Raw genomic sequence first — 15,779 nt, forward strand, 5'->3', positions numbered from 1 at the left:
TGACACCAATTTGTACACATTACAGCTGAGCACCTATGCCCACGCTCCCCCAGAGGATGACACACCACTCTGCACGCCCAGGGACCACAGTTCTGAACGTCTTCCTAATAACGAGTAAACAGGAAGAGGCGAGAACTTTGCTGTTCTTCTCTGACAAGTTTTGGTGCCAGAAGCTCACTTCCAATTCACTGTCCATGTCAAATACTCTCCCTTTATCTAAAGACCTTCATTACTTATTGCCCCCTTCCCCCACAGACCTGTGCTTCCTTTTCTTCATTTCCTCCGTGTACCCTCTGCCTCTCTCATCCTTCATTCCCTCTTGCCTCTTATTTCTTGACTTTCTTTAGGTCATAAAGTATCTTGAAACAGAACTAATAATTTGTTTTTGGTCATGTGTCACATGGAATGTTAATTCCCTGAGCAGGGATCGAAACTGAACCACCTGCATTGGAGAATCTTAACCGGACAAAGTCTTAAACAGTGGACTGCAAAGTAAGCCTAAGAACTAATAATTTAGCTCCTTAAACCGGATTCTCAATGTAATCTGTGGTAGACACCTGATAAGATACATAATTGCCCTCCTTTTCTCATCTTTTTTTCTCACTACCCATCTGACAGGTGATTTTCTTTGCCTATTAGAATGAATCAGCATTCCCATTTTCAATCAATGTTCTGTCAAATGATTTTTCTGTAAAATACAGTTCTTACCTTCTACTTGTTCAATTAATGTCTTTTTTCCTCTTTGACCAGCAGTTCCAGGTAAATGATCCACATACTTCTGTGGAAGGCTCTCAGAGATACTCTGCTAGAATGGATGATAACAATGAGTTGCATGAAGTTTTCCTAATCACTTTTGAAGAAATACCCTACCTTTAACCTGGTTAACACAGGTTTTGCCAAGATCCCACAGTTGCTATATGACAGAACCAGGATGCTGAATTCAAACACGGTGCTGCATCACCAAGCAGTGGCTGCCACATCTAGGAGATCAGGCCCTTATTATCTCCTTCCATAGCTGCCACCTTCAAACAGGGCACCGTTACTTTATGTTACTTCAAGTACGGCTGTCATAAAGGTACTCTGCACGTGCTACTTAAGCTATGCAAAATGGCTTGCACTTACTAAAACATCACTAAAGCTAACTACTATTATTGTAGCCCCACATATTTATTACTATTTCCCATGCTTTTGCATCTCTTGAAACGTTCCTTGCAGATCAACTTGACAATCCAAATGTAGCAATACTTTCAAGCCTCAAGCACTATCTTGTCAACGTCGATTTGGTAAATAACCACAGTAGAAATAAAAATCAAAACTACACTGAGATACCATCTTACACCAGGCAGAATGGCCATCAACCAAAAGTCTGTTACCTCTGCTGCTGCTTAGTTGCTTCAGTAATGTCTGACTCTGTGCCACCTTAGGACTGAAACCTTCCAGGCTCCCCTGTCCATTGGATCCTCCAGGCAAAAATACTGGAGTGGGTTGTCATGCCCTCCTTTCCGACTCAGGGATCAAACCTAGGTCTCCCACTGAAGGCAGATTCTTTACTGCTCAGCCACAATGAGATACCACTTCACACCAGCCAAAATGGCCATCATAAAAAAAGGCTACAAACAATGAATGCCGGAGAGGGTATGGGGGGAAAGGGAACATTCTTGCACTGCTGATGGCAAGATAAGTTGATAACAACCACTATGGAAGATGGTATGCAGGTTCCTTAAGAAACTAGGAATAAAATCACCATATGTCCCAGCAATTCCACTCCTAGGAGTATACCCTAAAGAAATCAAAATGGAAAGAGACACATGCACCCCAATGTTCATTGCAGTGCTGTTCATGATAGCTAGAACGTGGAAGTAACTTAGATGGCCATCGACACATGAATGGATGAAGATGTGGTGGTACATATATACAAACGAACATTACTCAGCTGTAAAGAGGAATGCATTTGAGTCATTTCTATTGAAGTGGATGAACCTAGACCCTATTATACATAGTGAAGTAAGCCAGAAAGAGAAATATAAATATCTGATACTAACACATATGTATGGAGTCTAGAAAGATGGTACTGACAAATTTATTTGCAGGGCAGCAATGGAGAAACAGACAGAGAGAATGGACTTAGAGACACGGGTGAAGGGAAAGAGGGGAGAGGGTGAGATGGATGGAAAGAGTAACATGGAAACTAACAATTCCATATATAAAATAGATGGCCAATGGGAATTTGCCCTATCACTCGGGGAACTCAAAGAGGGGCTCTTCAACAATTCAGAAGGGTTGGATGGAGAGGGAGATTGGAGGGGGGTTTGGGAGGGATTGGACATGGGTGTACCTAAGACTGATTCTTGTTGATGTCTGACAGCAAACAACAAAATTCTGGAAAGCAATTATCCTTCATTTAAGAATAAATGAATTTTTTACAACCCTATTTGAACATTCAGATGGTTTACTGCCTCTTTCCCTGTAAACAGCACATTAACGACTGTAACTTCTTATCTATGTCTTCTGGAATGGCAGGTAAAGATTAAAGGAATGACCTAGATATAAAAAAAGGAGTAGAACTATGATTATCCAAATTGAAGGTTTAAAAGTTTTCAAATACATTTATGATGATCAATAAGGACTCAATATTCACATTGGGAAAGAAAAAAACAACTAAAAAAATCAAGTAACCACAAGGACTAACTTTTCTATATGGAAGAATTTACATGTTAGTTTCACAAAACACAGAAATGACCTGGTAATTTCACATCTATGAACACTGAAATTAATAGTTTCTTAAAAATAATACGGGGGGCTGGGGCATGGTCCTAAGATGGCAGAGGAATAGGATGAGCAGACCACTTTCTCCCTCACAAGTTCATTGAAAGAACATTTGAACGTTGAGCAAATTCCACAAAACAACTTCTGAATGCTGGCAGAGGACATCAGGCACCCAGAAAGGCAGCCCATTGTCTTCGAAAGGAGGTAGGACAAAATATAAAAGATAGAAAGAGAGACAAAAGAGGTAGGGACAGAGATCCATCCCAGGGAGGGAGTCTTAAAAGGGGAGAAGTCTCCAAACATCAGGAAAAACTCTCACCGGTGGGTCTGTGGGGAGTTTTGGAATCTCAGAGGGCAACATAACTGGGAGGAAAAATAAATACATAAATAAATAAACCCCATGGAACACGTGCCTAACTGGAACTCCCTGTGCTTGCATCCACCACCAGCAAGTGGGGGCTGAACAGGGAGGCACGGGCTGCACTGCTTAGGGTAAGGACTGGGCCTGAATGTCCTGAGGGGGCAATCTGAGGGAACTAACATGAGACAGCAACCCAAACTGTGGGATAGCCAGAGAGAGAGAGAGAGAGGAAAAAAGAGAGAGAGAGACAGAGAGAGAACTATCCTGCAAAAAGCCCTAACCTAAGGCACTGCCAGGCCCGCTCAAAAAACAAAGGAATGATAAGGTGTCCATATGTGCGTGGATTTATCTCTGGGCTTTCTATTTTGTTCCATTGATCTATATTTCTGTCTTTGTGCCAGTACCATATTGTCTTGATAACTGTGGCTTTGTAGTAGAGCCGGAAGTCAGGTAGGTTGATTCCTCCAGTTCCATTCTTCTTTCTCAAGATCGCTTTGGCTATTCAAGGTTTTTTGTATTTCCATACAAATTGTGAAATTATTTGTTCTAGCTCTGTGAAGAATACTGTTGGTAGCTTGATAGGGATTGCATTGAATCTATAAATTGCTTTGGGTAGTATACTCATTTTCACTATATTGATTCTTCCAATCCATGAACATGGTATATTTCTCCATCTATTAGTGTCCTCTTTGATTTCTTTCACCAGTGTTTTATATTTTTCTATATCTAGGTCTTTAGTTTCTTCAAGTGCTGCTGGGAAATCTCGTCAACCACTTGTAAAAGAATGAAACTAGAACACTTTCTAACACCATACACAAAAATAAACTCAAAATGGATTAAAGATCTAAACATAAGACCAGAAACTATAAAACTCCTAGAGGAGAACATAGGCAAAACACTCTCTGACATACATCACAGCAGGATCCTCTATGACCCACCTCCCAGAATATTGGAAATAAAAGCAAAAATAAACAAATGGGACCTAATTAACCTTAAAAGCTTCTGCACATCAAAGGAAACTATCAGCAAGGTGAAAAGACAACCTTCAGAATGGGAGAAAACAATAGCAAATGAAGCAACTGACAAACAACTAATCTCAAAAATATACAAGCAACTCCTACAGCTCAACTCCAGAAAAATAAATGACCCAATCAAAAAAATGGGCCAAAGAACTAAATAGACATTTCTCCAAAGAAGACATACAGATGGCTAACAAACACATGAAAAGATGCTCAACATCACTTATTATCAGAGAAATGCAAATCAAGACCACTATGAGGTACCATTTCACACCAGTCAGAATGGCTGCGATCCAAAAGTCTACAAATAATAAATGCTGGAGAGGATGTGGAGAAAAGGGAACCCTCTTCCATTGTTGGTGGGAATGCAAACTAGTACAGCCACTATGGAGAACAGTGTGGAGATTCCTTAAAAAACTGGAAATAGAACTGCCTTATGATCCAGCAATCCCACTGCTGGGCATACACACTGAGGAAACCAGAAGGGAAAGAGACACAAGTACCCCAGTGTTCATCGCAGCACTGTTTATAATAGCCAGGACATGGAAGCAACCTAGATGTCCATCAGCAGATGAATGAATAAGAAAGCTGTGGTACATATACACAATGGAGTATTACTCAGCCATTAAAAAGAATTCATTTGAATCAGTTCTAATGAGGTGGATGAAACTGGAGCCTATTATACAGAGTGAAGAAAGCCAGAAGGAAAAACACCAATACAGTATACTAACGCATATATATGGAATTTAGAAAGATGATAACAATAACCCTGTGTACAAGACAGCAAAAGAGACACTGATGTATAGAACAGTCTTATGGACTCTGTGGGAGAGGGAGAGGGTAGGAAGATTTGGGAGAATGGCATTGAAACATGTAAAATATCATGTATGAAACGAGATGCCAGTCCAGGTTCGATGCACAATACTGGATGCTTGGGGCTAGTGCACTGGGACGACCCAGAGGGATGGTATGGGGAGGGAGGAGGGTTCAGGATGGGGAACACATGTATACCTGTGATGGATTCATTTTGATATTTGGCAAAACTAACACAATTATGTAAAGTTTAAAAATAAAATAAAATTAAAAAATAAATAAATATGATTTTCACTAAAAAAAAAAAAAAAAAAACAAAGGAATGAGTGAATACCAGAGGAGAGCTAGATGGCTGTGTATCGGCCCATCCCCCACTGGAGACAGGGAAGCAGGAGGGGGACAGCCAGAGCTGGAAAGAGGCAAACTCGGCTCCAGAGAGGCAGCCTCTAGCAAGCAGGCACCCAGTCGCTAACCAAAACCCCTTGGGATTCTGGATGGTTGACTTCTGCCAGGAGGGTCGCAGCCAGAGATCAGCTCCCCAGAAGAGACATAGGGCACACTGGAGACGGGCGCACCCGCTGCCCCCCAGGAAACTGAGTGGCTGGGACCAGGGAGGTGATAAGACAAACTCCCCACCTAGGGAGACAGAGCTCGCCAAGCTCCTGGTCGCCTGAGCTGCTCAGACCTGGGAAGGGCAAAAAACGCAGGCCCAACGGAGTCTGCCCCTTTGTGGACTACCTGAGAAACTGAACCTGAGTGGCTTAGACCTCAGAAGTGCACACAACCCAGGGCCCGCTTCAGATAGTTCCCTGGCAGAGCAACCTAGAGCCTGAGAAGTGTAGAGTGGGAAAGCACATGAGCCATGAGCAGAGGCAAACCCAGTGTGGCTGAGACACTGTAAGCACTCCCCACACATGCCAGTAATATTTGTTTGCAGTGTCCCTCTGTCCCCACAGCAGTACTGAACAAGTGAGCCTAAATAAGTGACCACCTTTGCCCCTTTGTATCAGGACAGAAATTAGACACTGAAGAGAACAGCAAACGGAAGAAGCTAAAATAAACAGTGGGAACTGCTTTGGAAGTGACAGGTGCAACAGATTAAAACCCTGTAGTTAGCAGCGACTTCATTGGAAGGGGCCTATAAATCTTGAGAAGTATAAGCTGGATCAAGGAACTATCTGAAACTGAACTGACCCCACACTGCCCACAACAGCTCCAGAGAAATTCCTAGATATATTTTTACTATTATCATTATTTAAATATATAAATATATATATATATATAATTTTTAAGTTCTCTATTACTTTGTCATGGTCTTTGTAGATGAGGACCTGGGGACTGGAGTCAATGAGAAGAGGTACACAGGGGACCCAAGTCTCGAGTGAAACAAGGGTGCTTTGTTTGCAGAAAAGCATGTTTATATATCTTTATACAAGGCAGCTTTAGGCAGTTAAAAAAAAAAAAAACTGAGCAAAAACAAAGCCAAGCAAATAACCATCTTCGAAGGGCCAGAAAGCATTGCATGTCTGCATAACTGAGCAGATTACGTTTCAGTGAGATCACTGGAGGGAGTCACTGAAGGGACCAAGCAGATCACCCTTTCTCAGGATCTCAGTCCCGGGAAATGCATGCAGCTCTGCTCATTCCTGCAGCAACTGATGAGGAATAGAGAATCCTTGAGAAATGGCACACAAAAGAAAAGAATAACATATTGGATTCCTTAAAGCTGAATGTCCCCTGACATCACTCCTTTAATTTTCATTTTTATAACCTACTATTACCTTGCAAAAAAAGACCCTATTTTTAAAGCAAACTTCATATATATATTTCATAATTTTTGTGACTTTGTTTTGTTTTTCTAATATTGTATTTTTTAGAGTCTAACCTCTACTCTAGATTTTTAATCTTTGCTTTTTGGTATTTGTTATCAATTTTGTGTCTTTAAGAACCCAATCTTCGGTACCCATTTTTACTTTGGAGTGTGACTACTGGCTTGATTGCTCTCTGGCTTGATTGCTCTCTTCCCTTTTTGACTCTGCTTTGTCTCCACCAACCAGGTCGCCTCTATCTCCTCCCTCTCCCTTCTTTTTCTACCCAACTCTGTGAATCTCTTTGTGTGTTCCAGACTGTGGAGAATACTTAGGGACCTGATTAGTGCCTTGATCTGTCTCTCTCCTTTTCATTCACCCTTTTCTCCTCCTGGTCACCTCTGTCTCCTTCCTCCCTCTTCTCTTCTCTTTGTAACTCTGTGAACCTCTACAAGGGGTCCAGACTGTGGAGAGCACATAGGGAATTGATTACTGGCTAGCTTGCTCTCTCCCCTTTTGATTCCCCCTCCCCTACTCCTGGTCACCTCTATCTCCCTTCTCCGTCTTCTCTTCTCCATGTAACTCTGTGAACCTCTCCAAGTGCTCCTCACTGTGGAGGAGCTTTTCATCATTAACCTAGATGTTTTATCATTTGTGCTGTATAGATGGAGAAGTCTTGAAGCTACTCTAAGAATAAGACTGAAGACCAGAGACAGGAGGCTTAAGTCCAAAACCTGAGAATACCAGAGAGCTCCTGACTCCTGGGAACATTAATCAATGAGAACTCATCCAAAGGCCTCCATACCTACACTGAAACCAAGCACCACCCAAGAGCCAACAAGTTCCAGAGCAAGACAAGCCACACAAATTCTCTGGCAATCTAGGAACATAGCCCTGAACTTTAATATACAGGCTGCCCAAAGTCACACCAAACCCATAGACATCCCAAAACTCACTGCTGGACACTTTATTGCACTCCAGACAGAAGAAATCCAGCTCCATACACCAGAAAACTGACACAAGCTTCCCTAACCAGGAAATCTTGACAAGCCAACCGTCCAACCCCACCCACAGCGAGGAACCTCCACAATAAAGAGGAAACACAAACTGCCAGAGTACTGAAGGGCCACCCCAAACACAGAAATCTACACAAGATGAAAAAGCAGAGAAATACTCAGCAGGTAAAGGAACATGATAAATGTCCATGAAACCAAACAAAAGAGGAGGAGATAGGGAGTCTACCTGAAAAAGAATTCAGAATAATAATAGTAAAAATGATCCAAAATCTTGAAAACAAAATGGAGTTACAGATAAATAGCCTGGAGCCAAGGATTGAGAAAATGCAAGACATGTTAAACAAGGACCTAGAAGAAATAAAAAAGAGTCAATCAATAATGAATAATGCAATAAATGAGATAAAAAATACTCTGGAGGGAACCAACAGTTGAATAGCGGAGGCAGAAGATAGGATAAGTGAGGTAGAAGATAGAATGGTAGAAATAAATGAAGCAGAGAGGAAAAAAGAAAAAAGAATTAAAAGAAATGAGGGCAACCCCAGAGACCTCTGGGACAATGCTAAATGCCCCAACATTCGAGTCAGAGGAGCCCCAGAAGAAGAGGACAAAAAGAAAGGCCATGAGAAAATACTTGAGGTGATAATAGTTGAAAACTTCCCTAAAATGGAGGAGGAAATAGTCCTCCAAGTCCAAGAAACCCACAGAGTCCCAAACAGGATAAACCCAAGGCAAAACACCCCAAGACGCATATTAATCAAATTAACAAAGATCAAACACAAAGAACAATATTAAAAGCAGTAAGGGAAAAACAACAAATAATACACAAGAGGATTCCCATAAGGATAACAGCTGATCTTTCGATAGAAACTCTTCAGGCCAGAAGGGAATGGCATGACATACTTGAAGTGATCAAAGAGAAAAACCTACAACCCAGATTAAGCTTTACAAATAAGCGAAAGCTGAGAGAATTCAGCACCACCAAACCAGCTCTCCAACAAATGCTAAAGGATCTTCTCTAGACAGGAAACACAGAAAGGGTGTATAAACTCAAACCCAAAACAACAAAGTAAATGGCAACAGGATCATACTTATCAATAATTAACTTAAATGTAAGGAGGTTGAGTGCCCCCACCAAAAGACAAAGACTGGCTGAATGGATACAAAAACTAGACCCCTATATATGTTGTCTACAAAAGACCACTTCAAAACAGGGGACACATACAGACTGAAAGTGAAGGGCTGGAAAAAGTTATTTGATGCAAATGGAGACCAAAAGAAAGCAGGAGTAGCAATACTCGTATCAGATAAAATAGAGTTTAAAATAAAGCCTGTGAAAAGAGACAAAGAAGGAAACTACATAATGACCAATGGATCAATCCAAGAAGAAGAAATAACAATTATAAATATATATGCACCAACATAGGAGCACCACAATATGTAAGGCAAATGCTAACAAGTATGAAAGCTGAAATTAACAATAACACAATAATAGTGGGAGACTTTAATACCCCACTCACACCTATGGATAGATCATCTAAACAGAAAATTAACAAGGAAGCACAAACTTTAAATGATACAATGGACTCGTTAGACCTAAATGATATCTATAGGACATTTCACCCCAAAACAATGAATTTCACCTTTTTCTTCCAAGTGCACATGGAACCTTCTCCAGGATAGATCACATCCTGGGTCATAAAGCTAGCTTTGGTAAATTCAAAAAAATTGAAATCATTCCAAACCTCTTTTCTAACCACAAAGCAGTAAGATTAGACGTCAATTACAGGAGAAAAACTATTAAAAATGCCAACATAAGGAGGCTGAAGAACATGGTTCTGAATAACCAACAAATCACAGAAGAAATCAAAAAAGAAATCAAAATATGCATAGAAACGAAGGAAAATGAAAACCAAACAACCCAAAATCTATGGGACACTGTAAAAGCAGTGTTAAGGGAAAACTCATAGCAATACAGGCTTACCTCAAGAAACAAGAAAAAAGCCAAATAAATAACCTAACTCTACACCTAAAGCAACTAGATAATGAAGAAATGAAGAACCCCAGGGTTAGTAGAAGGAAATAAATCTTAAAAATTAGGGCAGAAAGAAATGCAAAAGAAACAAAAGAAACCATAATAAACAAAGCTAAAAGCTGCTTCTTTGAGAAGATAACTAAAATTGACAAACCACTAGCCAGACTCATCAAGAAACAAAGGAAGAAAAATCAAATCAACAAACTTAGAAATGAAAATGGAGAAATCACAACAGATAGCACAGAAATACAAATGATTATAAGAGACTACTATCAGCAACTATATGCCAATAAAATGGACAACTTGGAAAAAATGGACAAATTCTTAGAAAAGTATAACCTTCCAAAATTGAACCAGGAAGGAATAGAAAATCTTAACAGACCCATCACAAGCATGGAAATTGAAACTGTAATCAGAAATCTTCCAGCAAACAAAAGCCCATGTCCAGACAGATTCACAGCTGAATTCTACCAAAAATTTAGAGAAGAGCTAACACCTATCCTATTGAAACTCTTCCAGAAAATTGCAGAGGAAAGTAAACTTCCAAACTCATTCTAGGAGGCCACCATCACCCTAATACCAAAATCAGACAAAGATGCCACACACACACACACACACACACACACACACACACACACAAAGAAAACTACAGGCCAATATCACTGATGAACATAGATGCAAGGATCCTTACCAAAATTATAGCAAACAGAATCCAACAACATAGTAAAAAGATCATACATCATGACCAAGTGGGCTTTATCCCAGGGATGCAAGGATTTTTCAATATCCACAAATCAATCAATGTAATACACCACATTAACAAATTGAAAGATAAAAACCATATGATTATCTCAACAGATGCAGAGAAAGCCTTTAACAAAATGCAACATCCATTTACGATAAAAACTTTCCAGGAAGCAGAACAGAAGGAACATACCTCAACATAATAAAAGCTATATATGACAAACTTACAGCAAACATTATCCTCAGTGGTGAAAAATTGAAAGCATTTCCCCTCAAGTCAGGAACAAGAAAAGGGTGCCCACTCTCACCACTACTAATCAACATAGTTTTGGAAGTTTTGGCCACAGCAATCAGAGCAGAAAAAGAAATAAAAGGAATCCAGATTGGAAGAGAAGAAGAAAACTTTCACTGTTTGCAGATGACATGATCTTCTACATAGAAAACCCTAGAGATTCCACCAGAAAATTACTAGGCTAATCAATGAATATAGTAAAGTTGCAGGATATCAAATTAACACACAGAAATCCCTTGCATTCCTATACATGAACAATGAGAAAACAGAAAAGAAATTAAGGAAACAATTCCATTCATCATTGCAACGAAAAGAATAAAATACTTAGAATATACCTACCTAAAGAAACAAAAGACCTATAGATAGATAGATAGATAGAAAACTATAAAACACTGGTGAAAGAAATCAAAGAGGACACAAATAGATGGAGAAATATACCATGTTCATGGATTGGAAGACTCAATAAAGTGAAAATGAGTATACTACCCAAAGCAATCTCTAGATTCAATGCAATCGCTATCAAGCTACTGACGGTATTTTCACAGAACTAGAACAAATAATATTACAATTTGTATGGAAATAAAAAAATCTTCGAATAGCCAAAGCAATCTTGTGAAAGAAGAATGGAACTGGAGGAATCAATCTGCCTGACTTCAGGCTATACTACAAAGCTACAGTCATCAAGGCAATGTGGTACGGGCACAAAGACAGAAATATAGATCAATTGAACAAAATAGAAAGCCCAGAGATAAATCCATGCACATATGGACACCTTATCAATGATAAAGGAGGCAAGAATATACAATGGACAAAAGACAGTCTCTTTAACAAGTGGTGCTGGGAAAACCGGTCAACCACTTGTAAAAGAATGAAACGAGAACACTTTCTAACACCATACACAAAAATAAACTCAAAATGGATTAAAGATCTAAACATAAAACCAGAAACTATAAAACTCCTAGAGGAAAACATAGGTAAAACACTCTCTGACATAAATCACAGCAGGGTCCTCTATGACCCACCTCCCAGAGTAATGGAAATAAAAGCAAGAATAAACAAATGGGACCTAATTAAATTTAACGGCTTTTTCACAAAGAAGGAAACTCTAAGGATGGTGAAGAGATAGCCTTCAGAATGGGAAAAAATAATATCAAATGAAGCAACTGACAAAGAATTAATCTCAAAAATATACAAGCAGCTCCTGCACCTCATTCCAGAAAATTAAACAACCCAATCAAAAAGTGGGCCAAAGAACTAAACAGACATTTCTCCAAAGAAAACATACAGATGGCTAACAAACACATGAAAAGATGCTCAACATCACTCATTATGAGGAAAATGCAAATCAAAACCACCATGAGGTACCATCTCACGTAGGTAAGAATGGCTACTATCCAAAAGTCTACAAACAATAAATGCCGGAGAGAGTGTGAAGAAAAGGGAACCCTCTTCCATTGTTGGTGGGAATGCAAACTAGTACAGCCACTATGGAGAACAGTGTGGAGATTCCTTAAAAAACTGGAAATAGAACTGCCATACGACCCAGCAATCCCACCGCTGGGCATTCACACTGAGAAAACCAGAAGTGAAAGAGACACGTGTACCCCAATGTTCATCGCAGCACTGTTTATAATAGCCAGGACATGGAAGCAACCTAGATGTCCATCAGCAGATGAATGGATAAGAAAGCTGTGGTACAGATACACAATGGAATATTACACAGCCATTAAAAAGAATACATTTAAATCAGTGCCAATGATGTGAATGAAACTAGAGTCTATTACACAGAGTGAAGTAAGCCAGAAAGAAAACCACCAATACAGTATACTAATGCATATACATGGAATTTAGAAAGATGGTAACGATAACCCTATATGTGAGATAGCAAAAGAGACACAGATATAAAGAACAGTGTTTTGGACTCTATGGGAGAAGGCAAGGGTGGAATGACTTGAGAGAATAGCACTGAAACATGTATATTATCATATGTGAGACAGATCGCCAGTCCAGGTTTGATGCATGAGACAGGGTGCTCAGGGCTGGTGCATTGGGATGACCCAGAGGGATGGGATGGGGAGGGAGGTGGGAGGGGAGTTCAGGATGGGGAATATATGTACATCCATGGCTGATTCATGTCCGTGTATGGGAAAACCACTACAATATTGTAAAGTAACTAGCCTCCAATTAAAATAAAAATAAATAAATAAAAATAACGTGGAATGTACATGTTGTTAGAGATATTTTTAAAAGGAAAATTATCTTCCACAGATAATTTTATAAACTCTGCTGGTAATTTTTCTTTCTTTATGATTTAATAATAACAAGTAGTCTATATAAAAAAAAAGCATAAATCATGATTTCATTCATTTACTGTATGTAATTACCCATTATTTGCTGACATTCAGAAAAAAGAAATCAGAATCTCTCCAGAGGAAAAAAATATACTTCTACATTTCTTCTTTCAGACTATTGCAGCTGAAAATTTTCTCATTTAATGAAGAGAGATTTAGAATCTCATTTATAAAATTATAAATTATAATTTTAGTAAAAAGAATAGATAAAATGCTTATGTATTTCCTCTTTATTTTCAGAAAGATCTAAAACATCCACCAAGGTTATAGCAAACAGTAAGATAAATTAAATAAGTGCATTAAGTATTTAGCATTGGACATGACTGAGCGACTGAACTGAAGTTAGAAACCATAAGAAACAGAAGGGCCAGAAATTCTTAATTCATAATACGTATCCAAAGGCCTAAAACACGGCTCATCTTGAATTATCTCTAAACAAAAGTTTTGCTAGGATAAGTAGAAGACATCACTTCATTTCAAAGTGAGAATTTTTTTTTAAAAGAGAAATCACTTCAAATTTAAGTAAACTTCCAGAGGGAACTAAATTAAATATATATATATATATATATATATATATACACACACACACACACACACACACACACACAAATACACAAGTATAAACAAATCACATTGCTGTACACCTGAAACTTACACAGTATTTTAAACTGACTACACTTCAATTCAATGAAAAAACAAGAATCACCACCAACCTCGAAAACAACCACCAAAAAAAATAATGAACACATTTTTTTAAGTTCTTCATAAAAATCAGCTATATGTCTTTCAAAAGAGTATGAGCATTGTTTTTCTACAACCTCACTTTCTCTTCTTAAGTTGAATTTGAAATAATTTCTTGCATATTTATAATATAGAGTTCCTGGTCTGACTGACCCCACTATTTCTGTTAGGTTTGTATAATATCTGTCTCATCTTCACCCTCATTCCATCTTATATTCATCTTGTCCTTCTTAAAGGAATTCTTCCCCTTCATCCTCCTCCCCAACTTCATATTCATCTAGTTGTTTTTCCTTAGTGCTTTGTAATTCTTTTCTTTCATAATGGCATACTTATTATACCAATATTTATAAATCTGAATCATGTACATGTATGGCTTTTATTATCACGCCATTTCATATCGTGACTTTGAGGGCTTCTATTTCTGCGGTGGGATCTTTTTTGCCACCATAAGGATCAGGGGACTGTTATGTGAACAAATACAGGGAAAGAAGAGTTACAAACAGAACAACTTACCTTTGTACGACCAAGGCCTGCTACAGACTTGAGAAGTTTTGAAACAGGCTCAGGCGATGGGAAGGCAGGATGACAGATGCCCTCAAACCAGGGTGATGGTTTGGGAACTGTTTCAACTACATCTTCAACATTACTATCAGAATTACTGTCCTGAGAGAAAGTTGTACTCTCTGGTCTCAAAATGCCACATTTTTCTTCTAGTACAGTGAAAACAGGAGAGAGTACATGAGAACATGTGTCATTTCAAATCAAGGAATAACACCAGGAGGACAGTCTTCAAATAACTTACTGTTTCTCTTGGATTGCTGAGAAGCCTTCATTAGCCTCGTTAACTTTGATTTCAAGACATGCTGGAGAAGAAAATAAGAGTTTGAAGAATATAACAAGTATCAACCTGAATAAAAGAATTATAATATCCCCCATTCCTCTATGATCTAACACAAAGAGCACAGGCTCTGGAGTCATTCAGATGTGGATTCAAATCCCAGTTCTGTCACTGACCTGCTCGTGGGGAAAGGATTATGATAGATAACATCAGAAGCCCCAGATGTTCCTCTCCTTACCCCTAATTGACTGCTATACAAATACTAGGACACCCACTAGATTACTTTCTCTACCAAAATGTTCTAGAGTAATAATTTATCCCCAGTAGTTTAGCTGCTGTTGCTGCTAAGTCGCTTCAGTCGTGTCTGACTCTGTGCGACCCCATAGACAGCAGCCCAGCAGGCCCCGCCGTCCCTGGGATTCTCCAGGCAAGAACACTGGAGTGGGTTGCCATTTCCATCTCCAATGCATGAAAGTGAATAGTGAAAGTGAAGTTGCTCAGTTGTGTCCGACTTTTAGCAACCCCATGGACTGCAGCCTACCAGGCTCCTCAGTCCATGGAATTTTCCAGGCAAGAGTACTGGAGTGGGTTGCCATGCCTTCTCTGCCAGTAGTTTAGAGCACTATGGAAAAACTAAGACATTTAAATTAATTGCTATATTTTGAAATTTGCTTCCATTATTAATATATACATGGATTATCACTTGTGGAGGGAAATATGAAAGTTTAGGTTTTAACAGAACCTTATTTAGATGGGCTAGAACTGCAAACACGATAAGCTACTTCTGTTTGTCAAACAGCTAGAGACCAATGAAACAGGGAAAGAAATTCAGCTGCTTCCATGAAACAGGGAAAAAACAAGGTTAAACCCATAGGGCAATGATCATGAATGAAAGCCACACTCTAAATAGAAAGCCATAAGCAAACATGTTCACAATAGAGACAGAGAGAGATGAACTGAAATAACAGACACTGAAGAAATGTGTTCTGCAAGGAAAA

The 15,779-nt window shown here is 39.0% G+C and overlaps 1 long non-coding RNA gene across 1 annotated transcript; it reads right to left on the reverse strand.

Annotated features, from left to right (window-relative positions):
• Positions 1-731: 731 nt before the first annotated feature.
• On the reverse strand, positions 732-14,624 carry LOC113888548. Its single transcript, XR_003510003.1, has 2 exons — positions 14,457-14,624; positions 732-805 (listed from the first exon to the last, which is right to left on the reverse strand). It is a non-coding gene; the product is annotated as an uncharacterized LOC113888548 (long non-coding RNA).
• Positions 14,625-15,779: the final 1,155 nt, after the last annotated feature.

The sequence above is a fragment of the Bos indicus x Bos taurus genome, unplaced genomic scaffold (genome assembly GCF_003369695.1).
Source record: "Bos indicus x Bos taurus breed Angus x Brahman F1 hybrid unplaced genomic scaffold, Bos_hybrid_MaternalHap_v2.0 SuperScaffold_100441, whole genome shotgun sequence".
Taxonomy (NCBI): Eukaryota; Metazoa; Chordata; class Mammalia; order Artiodactyla; family Bovidae; genus Bos; species Bos indicus x Bos taurus.